The sequence below is a fragment of the Aquarana catesbeiana genome, linkage group LG04 (assembly GCF_042186555.1).
Source record: "Aquarana catesbeiana isolate 2022-GZ linkage group LG04, ASM4218655v1, whole genome shotgun sequence".
In the NCBI taxonomy this organism is placed as follows: Eukaryota; Metazoa; Chordata; class Amphibia; order Anura; family Ranidae; genus Aquarana; species Aquarana catesbeiana.
This window is the reverse complement of record NC_133327.1, coordinates 130,457,160-130,470,782: the sequence shown is the minus strand read 5'-3', so window position 1 is coordinate 130,470,782 and position 13,623 is coordinate 130,457,160. Positions and strand designations below refer to the sequence as shown.

Sequence of the window (13,623 nt, the reverse complement as noted above, 5' to 3'; positions counted from 1 at the left end):
CCCCACCCCCTACTTCTCCTCCAAACCTCTGTCACTCCTCAAATACACCCCACCCCCTACTTCTCCTCCAAACCTCTGTCACTCCTCAAATACACCCCACCCCCTACTTCTCCTCCAAACCTCTGTCACTCCTCAACTACACTCCCCCCACCCCCTACTTCTCCTCCAAACCTCTGTCACTCCTCAAATACACCCCCCCCCTACTTCTCCTACAAACCTCTGCCACTCCTCAACTACACTCCCCCCACCCCCTACTTCTCCTCCAAACCTCTGTCACTCCTCAACTACACTCCCCCCCCCTACTTCTCCTCCACACCTCTGTCACTCCTCAAATACACACCGCCCACCCCCTACTTCTCCTCCAAATCTCTGTCACTCCTCAACTACACCCCCCCCCCCCCTACTTCTCCTCCAAACCTCTGTCACTCAAATACACTTCCCCACCCCCTACTTCTCCTCCAAACCTGTCACTCCTCAACTACACCCCCCCCCCTACTTCTCCTCCAAACCTCTGTCACTCAAATACACTTCCCCACCCCCCTCTTCTCCTCCAAACCTCTGCCACTCCTCAAATACACACCCCACCCCCTACTTCTCCTCCAAACCTCTGTCACTCCTCAAATGCACACCGCCCCCCCCCCCCCTACTTCTCCTCCAAACCTCTGTCACTCCTCAACTACACCCCCCCCCCTACTTCTCCTCCAAACCTCTGCCACTCCTCAACTACACTCCCCCCACCCCCTACTTCTCCTCCAAACCTCTGTCACTCCTCAAATACACCCCACCCCCTACTTCTCCTACAAACCTCTGCCACTCCTCAACTACACTCCCCCCACCCCCTACTTCTCCTCCAAACCTCTGTCACTCCTCAACTACACCCCCCCCCCCCTACTTCTCCTCCAAACCTCTGTCACTCCTCAAATACACACCCCCACCCCCTACTTCTCCTCCAAACCTCTGTCACTCCTCAAATGCACACCCCCACCCCCTACTTCTCCTCCAAACCTCTGTCACTCCTCAACTACACTCCCCCCCCCCTACTTCTCCTCCAAACCTCTGTCACTCCTCAAATACACCCCACCCCCTACTTCTCCTACAAACCTCTGCCACTCCTTAAAGATCCCCTACTTCTCCTCCAAACCTCTGTCACTCCTCAAACACCCCCCCCCCACCCACCCCCTACTTCTCCTCCAAACCTCTGTCACTCCTTAAAGATCCCCTACTTCTCCTCCAAATCTCTGTCACTCAAATACACACCCCCACCCCCTACTTCTTCTCCAAATCTCTGTCACTCCTTAAAGATCCCCTACTTCTCCTCCAAATCTCTGTCACTCAAATACACTCCCCCACCCCCTACTTCTCCTCCAAACCTCTGTCACTCCTCAAATACACCCCCCCACCCTCCACTTCTCCTCCAAACCTCTGTCACTCCTCAAATACATACCCCCACCCCCTACTTCTCCTCCAAACCTCTGTCACTCCTCAACTACACTCCCCCCCTACTTCTCCTCCAAACCTCTGTCACTCCTCAACTACACTCCCCCCCCCCTACTTCTCCTCCAAACCTCTGTCACTCCTCAAATACACACCCCCACCCCCTACTTCTCCTCCAAACCTCTGTCACTCCTCAACTACACTCCCCCCCACTTCTCCTCCAAACCTCTGTCACTCCTCAACTACACTCCCCCCCCCCCACTTCTCCTCCAAACCTCTGTCACTCCTCAAATACACACCGCCCACCCCCTACTTCTCCTCCAAACCTCTGTCACTCCTCAACTACACTCCCCCCCCCCTACTTCTCCTCCAAATCTCTGTCACTCCTCAAATACACACCGCCCACCCCCTACTTCTCCTCCAAACCTCTGTTACTCCTCAACTACACCCCCCCCCCTACTTCTCCTCCAAACCTCTGTCACTCCTCAAATACACACCCCCACCCCCTACTTCTCCTCCAAACCTCTGTCACTCCTCAAATACACCCCCCCCCCCCTACTTCTCCTCCAAACCTCTGTCACTCCTCAAATACACACCCCCACCCCCTACTTCTCCTCCAAACCTCTGTCACTCCTCAAATGCACACCCCCACCCCCTACTTCTCCTCCAAACCTCTGTCACTCCTCAACTACACTCCCCCCCCCCTACTTCTCCTCCAAACCTCTGTCACTCCTCAAATACACCCCACCCCCTACTTCTCCTACAAACCTCTGCCACTCCTTAAAGATCCCCTACTTCTCCTCCAAACCTCTGTCACTCCTCAAACACCCCCCCCCCACCCACCCCCTACTTCTCCTCCAAACCTCTGTCACTCCTTAAAGATCCCCTACTTCTCCTCCAAATCTCTGTCACTCAAATACACACCCCCACCCCCTACTTCTTCTCCAAATCTCTGTCACTCCTTAAAGATCCCCTACTTCTCCTCCAAATCTCTGTCACTCAAATACACTCCCCCACCCCCTACTTCTCCTCCAAACCTCTGTCACTCCTCAAATACACCCCCCCACCCTCCACTTCTCCTCCAAACCTCTGTCACTCCTCAAATACATACCCCCACCCCCTACTTCTCCTCCAAACCTCTGTCACTCCTCAACTACACTCCCCCCCTACTTCTCCTCCAAACCTCTGTCACTCCTCAACTACACTCCCCCCCCCCCTACTTCTCCTCCAAACCTCTGTCACTCCTCAAATACACACCCCCACCCCCTACTTCTCCTCCAAACCTCTGTCACTCCTCAACTACACTCCCCCCCACTTCTCCTCCAAACCTCTGTCACTCCTCAACTACACTCCCCCCCCCCCACTTCTCCTCCAAACCTCTGTCACTCCTCAAATACACACCGCCCACCCCCTACTTCTCCTCCAAACCTCTGTCACTCCTCAACTACACTCCCCCCCCCTACTTCTCCTCCAAATCTCTGTCACTCCTCAAATACACACCGCCCACCCCCTACTTCTCCTCCAAACCTCTGTTACTCCTCAACTACACCCCCCCCCCTACTTCTCCTCCAAACCTCTGTCACTCCTCAAATACACACCCCCACCCCCTACTTCTCCTCCAAACCTCTGTCACTCCTCAACTACACTCCCCCCCCCTACTTCTCCTCCAAACCTCTGTCACTCCTCAAATACACACCGCCCACCCCCTACTTCTCCTCCAAACCTCTGTTACTCCTCAACTACACCCCCCCCCTACTTCTCCTCCAAACCTCTGTCACTCCTCAAATACACACCCCCACCCCCTACTTCTCCTCCAAACCTCTGTCACTCCTCAAATGCACACCCCCACCCCCTACTTCTCCTCCAAACCTCTGTCACTCCTCAAATACACACCCCCACCCCCTACTTCTCCTCCAAACCTCTGTCACTCCTCAAATACACCCCACCCCCTACTTCTCCTACAAACCTCTGCCACTCCTCAACTACACTCCCCCCACCCCCTACTTCTCCTCCAAACCTCTGTCACTCCGCAAATACACTCCCCCCACCCCCTACTTCTTCTCCAAATCTCTGTCACTCCTTAAAGATCCCCTACTTCTCCTCCAAACCTCTGTCACTCCTCAAACACCCCCCCCCCCCACCCACCCCCTACTTCTCCTCCAAATCTCTGTCACTCAAATACACACCCCCACCCCCTACTTCTTCTCCAAATCTCTGTCACTCCTTAAAGATCCCCTACTTCTCCTCCAAATCTCTGGTCACTCAAATACACTCCCCCACCCCCTACTTCTCCTCCAAACCTCCGTCACTCCTCAACTACACTCCCCCCACCCCCTACTTCTCCTCCAAACCTCTGGTCACTCCTCAAATACACACCCCCACCCCCTACTTCTCCTCCAAACCTCTGTCACTCCTCAAATACACCCCCCCACCCTCCACTTCTCCTCCAAACCTCTGTCACTCCTCAAATACATACCCCCACCCCCTACTTCTCCTCCAAACCTCTGTCACTCCTCAAATACACACCCCCACCCCCTACTTCTCCTCCAAACCTCTGTCACTCCTCAACTACACTCCCCCTACCCCCTACTTCTCCTCCAAACCTCTGTCACTCCTCAAACACCCCCCCCCACCCCCACTTCTCCTCCAAACCTCTGCCACTCCTCAAATACACACCCCCACCCCCTACTTCTCCTCCAAACCTCTGCCACTCCTCAAATACACCCCCACCACCACCCCCTACTTCTCCTCCAAACCTCTGTCACTCCTCAAAGATCCCCCTTCTTCTCCTTTAACCCACTGAACTCTTCAAAGATTCTCCTACTTCTCCCCCAAAGTGCTATCATTACTTTAACCGCTTGCCGACCGGCTCACGCCGATATACGTCAGCAGAAGGGTACGTACAGGCAGATTAACGTACCTGTACGTTGCCCTTTGAGAAGCAGTTTGCGGGTGCGCGCCCACCATGTCCTCCGTGAGTGTGATTGCAGGTCCCGCGGACTCGATGTCCGCGGGGATACCCACAATCGTTTCACGGAGAGGAAGACTGGGAAAATGCTGATATAAACAAGCATTTCCCCGTTTTGCCTAGTGACAGAACACTGATCACAGCTCCCTGTAATCGGGAGCGGTGATCAGTGTCATGTCACACATAGCCACGCCCCCCCCGTTAGAATCACTCCCTAGGACACACTTAACCCTTTCACTGCCCCCTAGTGGTTAACCCCTTCACTGCCAGTGTCATTTACACAGGAATCAATGCATTTGTATAGCACTGATTGCTGTATAAATGACAATGGTCCCAAAAATGTGTCAAAATGTCCGATGTGCCCGCCATAATGTCACAGTCCTAATAAAAATCACAGATCGCCATTACTAGTAAAAATAAAAAAATAAAAATGCCATAAAAAACTATCCCCTATTTTGTAGACGCTATAACTTTTGCGCAAACCAATCAATAAACGCTTATTGCTCTTTTTTTTTACCAAAAATATGTAGAAGAATACGTATCAGCCTAAACTGAGGAAAAAAAATGTTTTTTATATATTTTTTGGGGATATTTATTATAGCAAAAATTAAAAAATAATGCGTTTTTTTCAAAAATGTCGTTATTTGTTGGCGTACAGCGCAAAAAATAAAAACCGCAGAGGTGATCAAATACCATCAAAAGAAAGCTCTATTTGTGGGGAAAAAAGGACCGATAAACCCAGGCCCTGGAAATAGAGGGTACAAGATGGCCAGCCTCATTATCAGAGATGTAAATAAAAATTGCACATACATATAAGTATGCAGGAACATAACAAGGGAAACAGAATTAAGAATTCAATATATCAGCATATAGTTTAGCAACTATAAAAACAGACATTTTTCTTTTGGAAGAACACAGATGATACATGAGTGACCGAGGCATTCGGAAGGACTGAGAAGGATAAGTGAGAAGTATAGTCAGAAGAAAAGTACAATGGAGTAGTAGTAAAAGGAAATTAGATGTTTAGCTAAAAAGAACAGTTGACTGAGGTTCGAAGGACGAATGAGAAGAAGAACGTGCGTGGAGACATGTTTAGTGTTCATATCATATTCACCGTTTTTGTAACTACAATTGCAAGACTACCAGATCTAAAACAAAGTTCATACCTAAAATAAAGAGCAGGAAAAAGCAGATAAATGTGCAAAGTGCACAAAGGTACTTACACCTAGGAAAGGAGTGAATGATAAGGGCCAGGTGGCACCTGTTCTGAGGTGCAATGCTCGACAAAGAATAACGATGGTAACAGGTGTGGGATAATTACTCAGTTACAACACACCCATCATAATGGCAATTTCCCCACCCCCACCATTATGCACATAACCATCCCCTTCATCTGCTGTAGTGAAGCACATCCTTTGAGCCAGAGACCACACAATGATGGACTTTCATTTATAAAAAATAAAGTGCATGGTAAAATATTGTAGGTACCATTACCTGCCAGAATGGAAGTAACCAGATACTCCCACATAGGTCAATGCATATAATTGCCAGCACACCAGGGGCCTTCAAATTCCAATTTAAAAGGTATTAAGGCAGTTCACACCACATGCAGTCCAGCATGTTTTTTTTCTGTATCAAAAATGCATGGATGGTTACATGGTTTCCAATGGCATAGTTCACACCAGTGCAGTCAGTTCCAGGGCTTTCCAGTTCCAGAAAAAATAAAATAAAACAGTAGAACATGCTGCAGTTTTACTGTACTGGAACAAGGTAAAAACGCATAAAAAACACACCGGGATGTACTGAAAATGCACTAAACCCAAGTACAGTGGGGAAAAAAAAAAAAAAAAAAAAGCAACCGGAACGCACCCAGAAAAGCATTAAAAAAAAGCATCAAAAATGCACCGGAACACGTCAAAAACCTATTAAAAACGTGTATGCAGAAACGCATCTGGAGTGTGTTTTTGTGGTGTGAACCAGCCCTTATTCAAAGCGATCACATCCCAGAAAAAAAAAAAAAGGGTGCTAAGCATTCAAAAAAAAAAAGAACCATGTAATATGGTCAGCTTGAGGATCCATCTAAAATGGCTGCGTACACTAGCCTTAAAGTAGAACTATTGGATAGAGCAAGGGAGGCTTATAACCCCTGTCAAATTTTTTTCACCATCTGTGTCCCATTGCAGAGATTTCCCTTCACTTCCTGTCCCATAGCCAAATAGGAAAAGAGAGGAAATCCCTGTAAATCAGGGGAATTCCTTGGGGACCCCCAGGTCATCAACTAGTGTCCCCATTGGAAGATTTCCCCTCCATTACCTTTCTGGGCACAATCCACAATTTGGGTCATTTCTTTTACTTTTAAATGATAATGGTAAAAAGGACAGATAGAGAGGGTGAATTTCCTTAACATGGGCAAAGACAGCAATGAAAACTGACAGGGGTTCTAATCCCTCTCCACTCTATCCCAAAAAAAAAAATGTTTTGCTGTAAGCACGTTAGTTCACACAGACGCTTTAGCGCTAGAAATAGCCTCTACTAAGTGCCTGAAAACTGCCTCCCATTCATTCCAGTGTGTCTTTTCACACTGGGGCAAAAATCGATTGAAATCTTGAATCAAGTTGAGAGGTCAAATCGATTCAAAATTTAAGCAAATCGATTTTTTTAGATTTTTTTTTTTTTTTCACCAGGATCGGTGCTGACACTGTGCCGGTCCTGAGGAGCTGTGGGCTGGAGTTTTTAGGCGAGGCCGCGGCTTCGGCCCAGTCCGTGAGGCCGGACGCCGCGGACTAGGCTGAAGCTGCGGCCTCGCCTAAAAATTCCTGCCCGCAGCTCCTCAGGACCGGCGCGGTGTCCAAAGCAAAAAAAAATAGCAATTTTTTTTTTTAGAAAATCGCCCAGCTCTACTGGGGCGGTGCGCTTGCAGGACGTTTTGAAAAGTCCTGCAAGCAGCATCTTTGGAGCAGGTGCTGCATTTAGCGCACCCAAAATGCCCTGCCCATTCGAATGAATGGGCAGCGCTTTCAAAGCGCCTGAAAAGCACATTGAAAGCGCTGCAAAGCGGAAGTTTTTAACCCCTTTTTTGGGTGTTAAAACAGTGCCGCCAAAACAGCCCTAAAGCGGCGCTTTAGCGCTAACGGCCGGCACTTTCAGTGTGAAAGCAGCCTTATACTTTAATGAGCATTTCCACTTTTGCTGCCAAATTGGTATAACACCTACTTTATATTTGTTACATGTTTCCATTAACATAGTATAGGGTAAAAAGAAATACATATTTAAAAACTGCAGCTTACTTTTTTTATATGCTCCATTATGGACCCTCAAGCAAGAAAACAAATGCTACATGGTTCTCTTTATTTGTGAACTGGCTGTGCAGCTTCGTTTACCATAATTAACCCTCTGTGCAGGCAGATCCAGAAAAAAAGTAGAACTTGCTGCATTTTTCCTGCACTGAACTGTACTGGAACTAGGTAAAACGCATCAAAAATGCGGACAGGAATACAGGAACAGGAATAAAAAAGCACCTGGAATGCATCCAGAAAAGCCTTAAAGACACATCAAAATTACACCGGAACAAGGCAAAAACACATTAACAAATGAATCTGAAAGGGATCTGGAGTGTGTTTTTGTGGTGTGAACCAGCCCTTATTCAAAGCGATCACATCCAGAAAAAAAAAAAAGAGTGCAACTCTTAATAAAAGTCTCTAAATAAAAGAACCATGGGTAAAACAGGTACCCATTCCCCCTCCCCCCTGAAAGGAGTCAAATGTGGAACCGGAGAGGGGGAGGAGGCGCATAAGCGGAAGTTCCACTTTTGAGTGGAACTCCGCTTTAAGGATGAATAATTCCACAGTACATGCAGCTACAGTGGTTTATTTTAAATATGACTAGGTGCCCAAGTATTTATAAACACTTTAGAGAGACATTGGGGTTGATTTACTAAAACTGGTGCACAATCTGGTGCAGCTCTGCATAGAAACCAATCCGTTTCCAGGTTTTGTTTTTTTTGTCAAAACTAAATTGAACAAGCTGAATTTAGAAGCCGATTGGCTACCATGCACAGCTGCACCAGATTCTGCACTCTCCAGTTTTAGTGAATCAATACCATTGTCACCTTGCCCATTCAGGTGTAAAGCGCAACTCCCAGTCACTTTATACACACCTCTCCAGCATTGTCAATCATATCTTTGTTGAAGCCACCAAAATGCCTGATGTCTGAGCTCTGAGGGAGAAGTGATACTGTTCCCTCCACTATACGACAATGCTCAAGCCTAATGATTGGCTGCTAGGCCCTAGCACTGCATCATACAAGGAAGTACACCATACTTATATTTGCAATGGTGGCCATAGAAGGAGCATCATGGGGGTTGCATTTACACAGATGACATCACATTGCCTTATATTGGCCACATTAAAGTGTCTCTTTAATGTCCATAGCCTGACCACACGGTCACTAAGTTTACAGCAACATTTTGTTTTGTAGGCAAAAACACTACATTTTTTTTTCAGTGGAGGGGCAAGTTTAAAGTGGTCAGACAGGGCAGATTCTGTTACTTTACCCTAAAGGGGCAAGGTGGCAGAATCTCTTTAATGTTTACAGCCTGGTCACAGGTTCACTTTACGTTTAGAGAGAGGAGTTTTTGTGACCTACCTTTCCAAGGATCAATGCTGGCATCGTCCTCATCTGGGCCAGCTCTTTACCAGTCTTCGGGTCCCTGATGCCAGCATGTTTACTAAGGGAAGCTGGCTGTAACTTTTGCGGCTTTACAGCACGTTTTATGCTGTGCTTCGTGAATGGTCCCGCAGTCTTCTGGGACCTGTGATGTGTCCCAGAAGGCTGCAGGCAAACCTCCTGGTGGGCAATCCTCCTGGGTGATCCAAGCAGAATTGGGAGTGGGTGCCTGTCAAAACCAGGTACCCATTCCCTCCCCCCCAAAAAAAAAAAAAAAAAGTGTCCAAAAGGTGGTATAGGAGGGAGGCAGTGGGAAAGCAGAGCTTCCCCTTTGGGGGAAGCTCAGCTTTAGGTAAACAAAACCAAACAGCAGCTAATTACACCTATTAATCAATTGTGAGGTACCAATATCAAGTTATCTGCTCTCAGCTGTGACCTTCGTGTGCTGTTCTATCAGTTAACATGCAATAGCGAAGCACAGTCATTTGGGGCTTACTTAAAGTGACCTTTTTACCAGACCATTCATTTCAATAATTCCATAAGATTATATTGGCATTTATTGTATTTTAAGCATGTTATTTACCCATAAAAGCCTACTATGTGTAGACATCCAAAAGCCCCAACTGCTACAGGACGCTACATCATCATATCAGCAGCCCCAGCTGACTCAGAGCTGTTACTCAAGTGATTCTCTATCACAGGGATCTTCAAACTACGGCCCTCCAGCTGTTGCGGAACTACACATCCCATGAGGCCTTGTAAAACTCTGACATTCACACACATGACTAGGCATGATGAGAATTGTAGTTTCTGAACAACTGGAGGGCCATAGTTTGAAGACGCCTGCTCTATAGTATTCCCCTTTACTTTTCACCCAGCAACGACAGAAAAGATTATGTAGGGAGGTAAAGAGAGAAGCAGAGGAGCTGGGTCAGCACAGAGAATAATTTGACACTCCCAAAAGAAGAGGACTATGCTAGGAAATTGAGTCTCCTGTTATAGTCACATTTTCCTGCAAATACAGAGGTATATTGCAAGTGAATAAAAATCATTTATGAAAAAGAACAAAAAACATTTTCAACTAAGCATTTAAAAGAAATACTTTGTTTGTGCTACTAACTGCAGTTTTTAAAATTAGTTACAGGATCTCCTTTAAAACGCTTGGAATTGTCATTTCAACCTTTTTTCATTGGGAAGATTATTTCAAACAATTGTATCTATTTGTAGTTTCTATTCCGGGCAATTTAGTTTTTACATGTGACCAATAGCTGCTCCTTGTTAAGTAATGTTGAAGATTGCAGTGACCTTGAACTAGCAACAAAATTTGGATTTAGGCCGGCCATAGTTGGATCGTGCAGAACCGTTCGAGATTCAATCCATCTATGGGCAGCCTGGTTGTACTGAAGTCAATTAATCGATTGACTTCAGTACAACCAGCCTGTGAGGCGCCAGTAGCAATCATTGTGTTCTGCCAGCTGGGAAGGCTCCCCACTGGCAGAACACAATTGCGCTGCTGATGGGATTCCCCCCCCCAATCAACACTGACTGTGTTGATCGGGGAATCAAGCAATTTTCTTTCCTGCAACCCATGGTTGCAGGAAAGAAAATTGTATCATCTATGGCTTGCTTTACAGAAGTGGATGGAGAGAGGAATTCTTTTTGTTGCCATGTGTTACTAGTGGGAGATTAACTCTCTCCATTTGTCCTGTTTAGCATTATCATCGAAAGTGCAAGTAAAAGAAAAACCCACATTTTGGGCTGTCCCCAAAAAAGTAACAGAGGGGAAATCTTCCAATGTTGACACTAGTTCTGGTGAGCTGGGGGTCCCCAAGGAATTCCCTTAATTTGCAGAGATTTCCTCTCACTTTCTGGTGTGACTATGGGACAGGAAGTGAAGGGAGATCTCCAAAATGGACCACAGATGGCAAAAAAAAAAAAAAAGAAACCTGACAGGGGTTATAACCCTCCCTACCCTATCCAAAAAAAAATAAAAAAAGTTTTGCCTATAGTTCTACTTTAAAAACAGCTAGCGTTTTTAAACTACAGTTTCAGTAACCCACTGCATTAGTGCAGACATTTTAAAAAAGAAAAAACAACATCTCAGCAGTTTTATAATAGAACCTTTGCTTAGTTCAGAATTTAATTTCTGTTAGCAAATGAAGCCATCATACCTCAGCAAAATCCAATGACATATTAAATACAGTATGCTTGGCCAAGGGTCAATGTGCAGCAAAATCAAAGGAGATGCTCAGTGTTACAGAATAATTTTAAATTTTTCTCAACTCCTAGAGCAAAAGTATTGCTACTTTGGCCCTAGGCAAAGTAATAGCTTTACCCAACCAGTGGCTAATAATAAGCTGAAGTGCGGGTGCTCCTTTTACTATTGCCTGAACATAAATTTACTCACAAATGATCCAGAATTCCGCACTCCACCCTCTTTACACACAGAAAGTAATGAGGTTTCGGTGTCCCTAAAAAAACAGAAATATTACAAAGCAGATCTCACAACTCTCACTTTTGCATGTTACCACGGATTCGCCCATTTGGGTCTTTAAGGAACTTCCGAAGTGCAATACCATTTTAATTACCGTTTGATTTTGGCTTCAATATTCTACACGGCCACCCACTTTAGGTCCTTTGAAGCTCTATAGCTTGAAAACACGGGACTAGATCTGCACATTAATGTCAACTTTCCCGCCTCATTGCTGATCATCAATAATCCACTTTTCCCCAACCAGACTGGCAAACCCTTGGTCCTTTGCTTGTTGGTTGTCATTACTACTCTCACGTACACCATTTCCTTACTTTATGCCACTTTCCTGAGTGGTAGGCCCTGTGAGAACATGAAGCCCCTCAAACAGAATATTACAAATACCTCAAGATCAAACACTGGATCTCCATCCTCACTGGAAACTAAATCTCTTTGACCACGTTTGCTTTAATTCTCTGGGGTCCCCCTGAGTTTTATCTCTCCTATACTCTACTTAGAATACTTGGACGCCCTCTCCCTCCTCACATTTGTCAAGAATTGGGAACAAGGTTAGAGGAATTCTGAAGCAACACAGGATTAGAGTTAGATCTAGTCTAGGAAATCCAAATGCTTTTTGAAGCAGCTATATTAGGGTCAGCTTACAAGTTCCTTTTTTTGTGGTTTTCTCTACCTGCACGCATAGCAAAAGCTGTACCATCTTATAGTGACAGATGATTTAGGAAAGGTTGTCACAAAAGTAATGTCTTACATTAATGGTGGTCCTGTCCGAAACAAATTCTATTTTGGTCCAGGAACTTTGGCCCAGAGTTCACACCTTGTTCTATATTATCGAAGGACCGCTGGATAGCCTTCCTAATCAAAACTATTCCAGGACTCACTACCTCCCAGCAAAAACTAGACACTTTTCTCTTTCTAGCTTCCAAACACACTACTGTAAAAGCCTGGAAAAAAAAACTTGATTTAATAAGGAGCACATGAATACACTGCTCATTAATGAGAAACTATCCAGTGTTCTTATCAATTCACAACCGAAATGTCTAGAAATTTGGGAACTCATACACAGTTCTTCCTTCTCCGATACCCCCAGCGTAAGCTGCTTATAAATGCCATGCCTCACCTTAAGCTCTTAGGCTGCATTCACACCTGAGTATTGTCTTCAGGCAGAAAGTTGCGTAATTTTTACACAGGTCAAAAAGGTCACCAATGTAAAAAGCAGAAAAAACGCTCAAATCTGCCCAAATTGAGCTACAAAAAAAAAAAAAAAAAGCTCCAGAACTTTAAGCTTCAGGCATTTTCGAGTGGAGCCGTGAACCATCTCCATAGAGAATAATTGATTTTTTTTCTCCATCAGCGTTTTGGAGCTTCAGGCTTCAAGCTACAAAACGCTGAGATGTGAATGAGGCCTCAGACTTTGAAGGATACCTTCCCCCTTATCTAATTTGCACCAATTTATTTCCTCTCCCATTCCTGTACACCCCCCAATCCCCACTGCTCTCCACTCTTCCACCCAGGTCTTAATGCAAATTACCAAACAAGTTTTAGGTTTATAGTTTTGGATATTGCATGGATTTTAATAGTGATTTCTTCATAGCTTTAATTATTTCATTGCTCCCTTTGTTGGTCACTAGCTCCTAAATATTCTGCAATTCTGTGATGTCCAGTCATAGTTCATTTTCCACAATGCAATGGTAAGATCCCATGCAGTTGCTACTCTATATCACAGCTGCTGTGGTCAGTCTACACAAACCACAGTCCATTCATACTTGGCGAGTTATGTGCAGTTGTGTGAATGACTGAGCACAAGCCTGTACTGATCAGCTGTAACGCCATCAATAGCAGAGGCCAAAAATGTGTTCTTGGTCAGCAGCCTATACTGCACTAGGGGCATGAAAGAGAACCTGGGTGGAAGCAACTACCTAAAAATCGTTCTTCCTTAAAGTATAGCTAAATGCAAAACTTTCTTTTACATTTGACTGAATGGAGTGGGTATTGGTTAGAACAAAGGTCTGGTTTTTATTGCTGTCTGCGTCCTCATTAGGGAGATTTCTCTCTAATTGCCCTTGA

The 13,623-nt window shown here is 45.6% G+C and overlaps 1 protein-coding gene across 5 annotated transcripts in view; it reads right to left on the bottom strand.

Annotated features, from left to right (window-relative positions):
• The window catches only part of TFDP2 (transcription factor Dp-2), a 133,273-nt gene that overhangs the window by 81,356 nt on the left and 38,294 nt on the right, over window positions 1–13,623 (bottom strand). Inside the window, exon 1 of one of the 5 annotated variants that reach the window (XM_073625635.1) lies at window positions 11,476–11,710. The exons of the other annotated variants lie outside the window; for them this stretch is intronic. The gene's annotated coding sequence lies outside the window, so the exon portion shown is untranslated. Of the gene's footprint in view, window positions 1–11,475; window positions 11,711–13,623 lie in introns of those variants that run through there. 5 annotated transcript variants of the gene reach the window in all.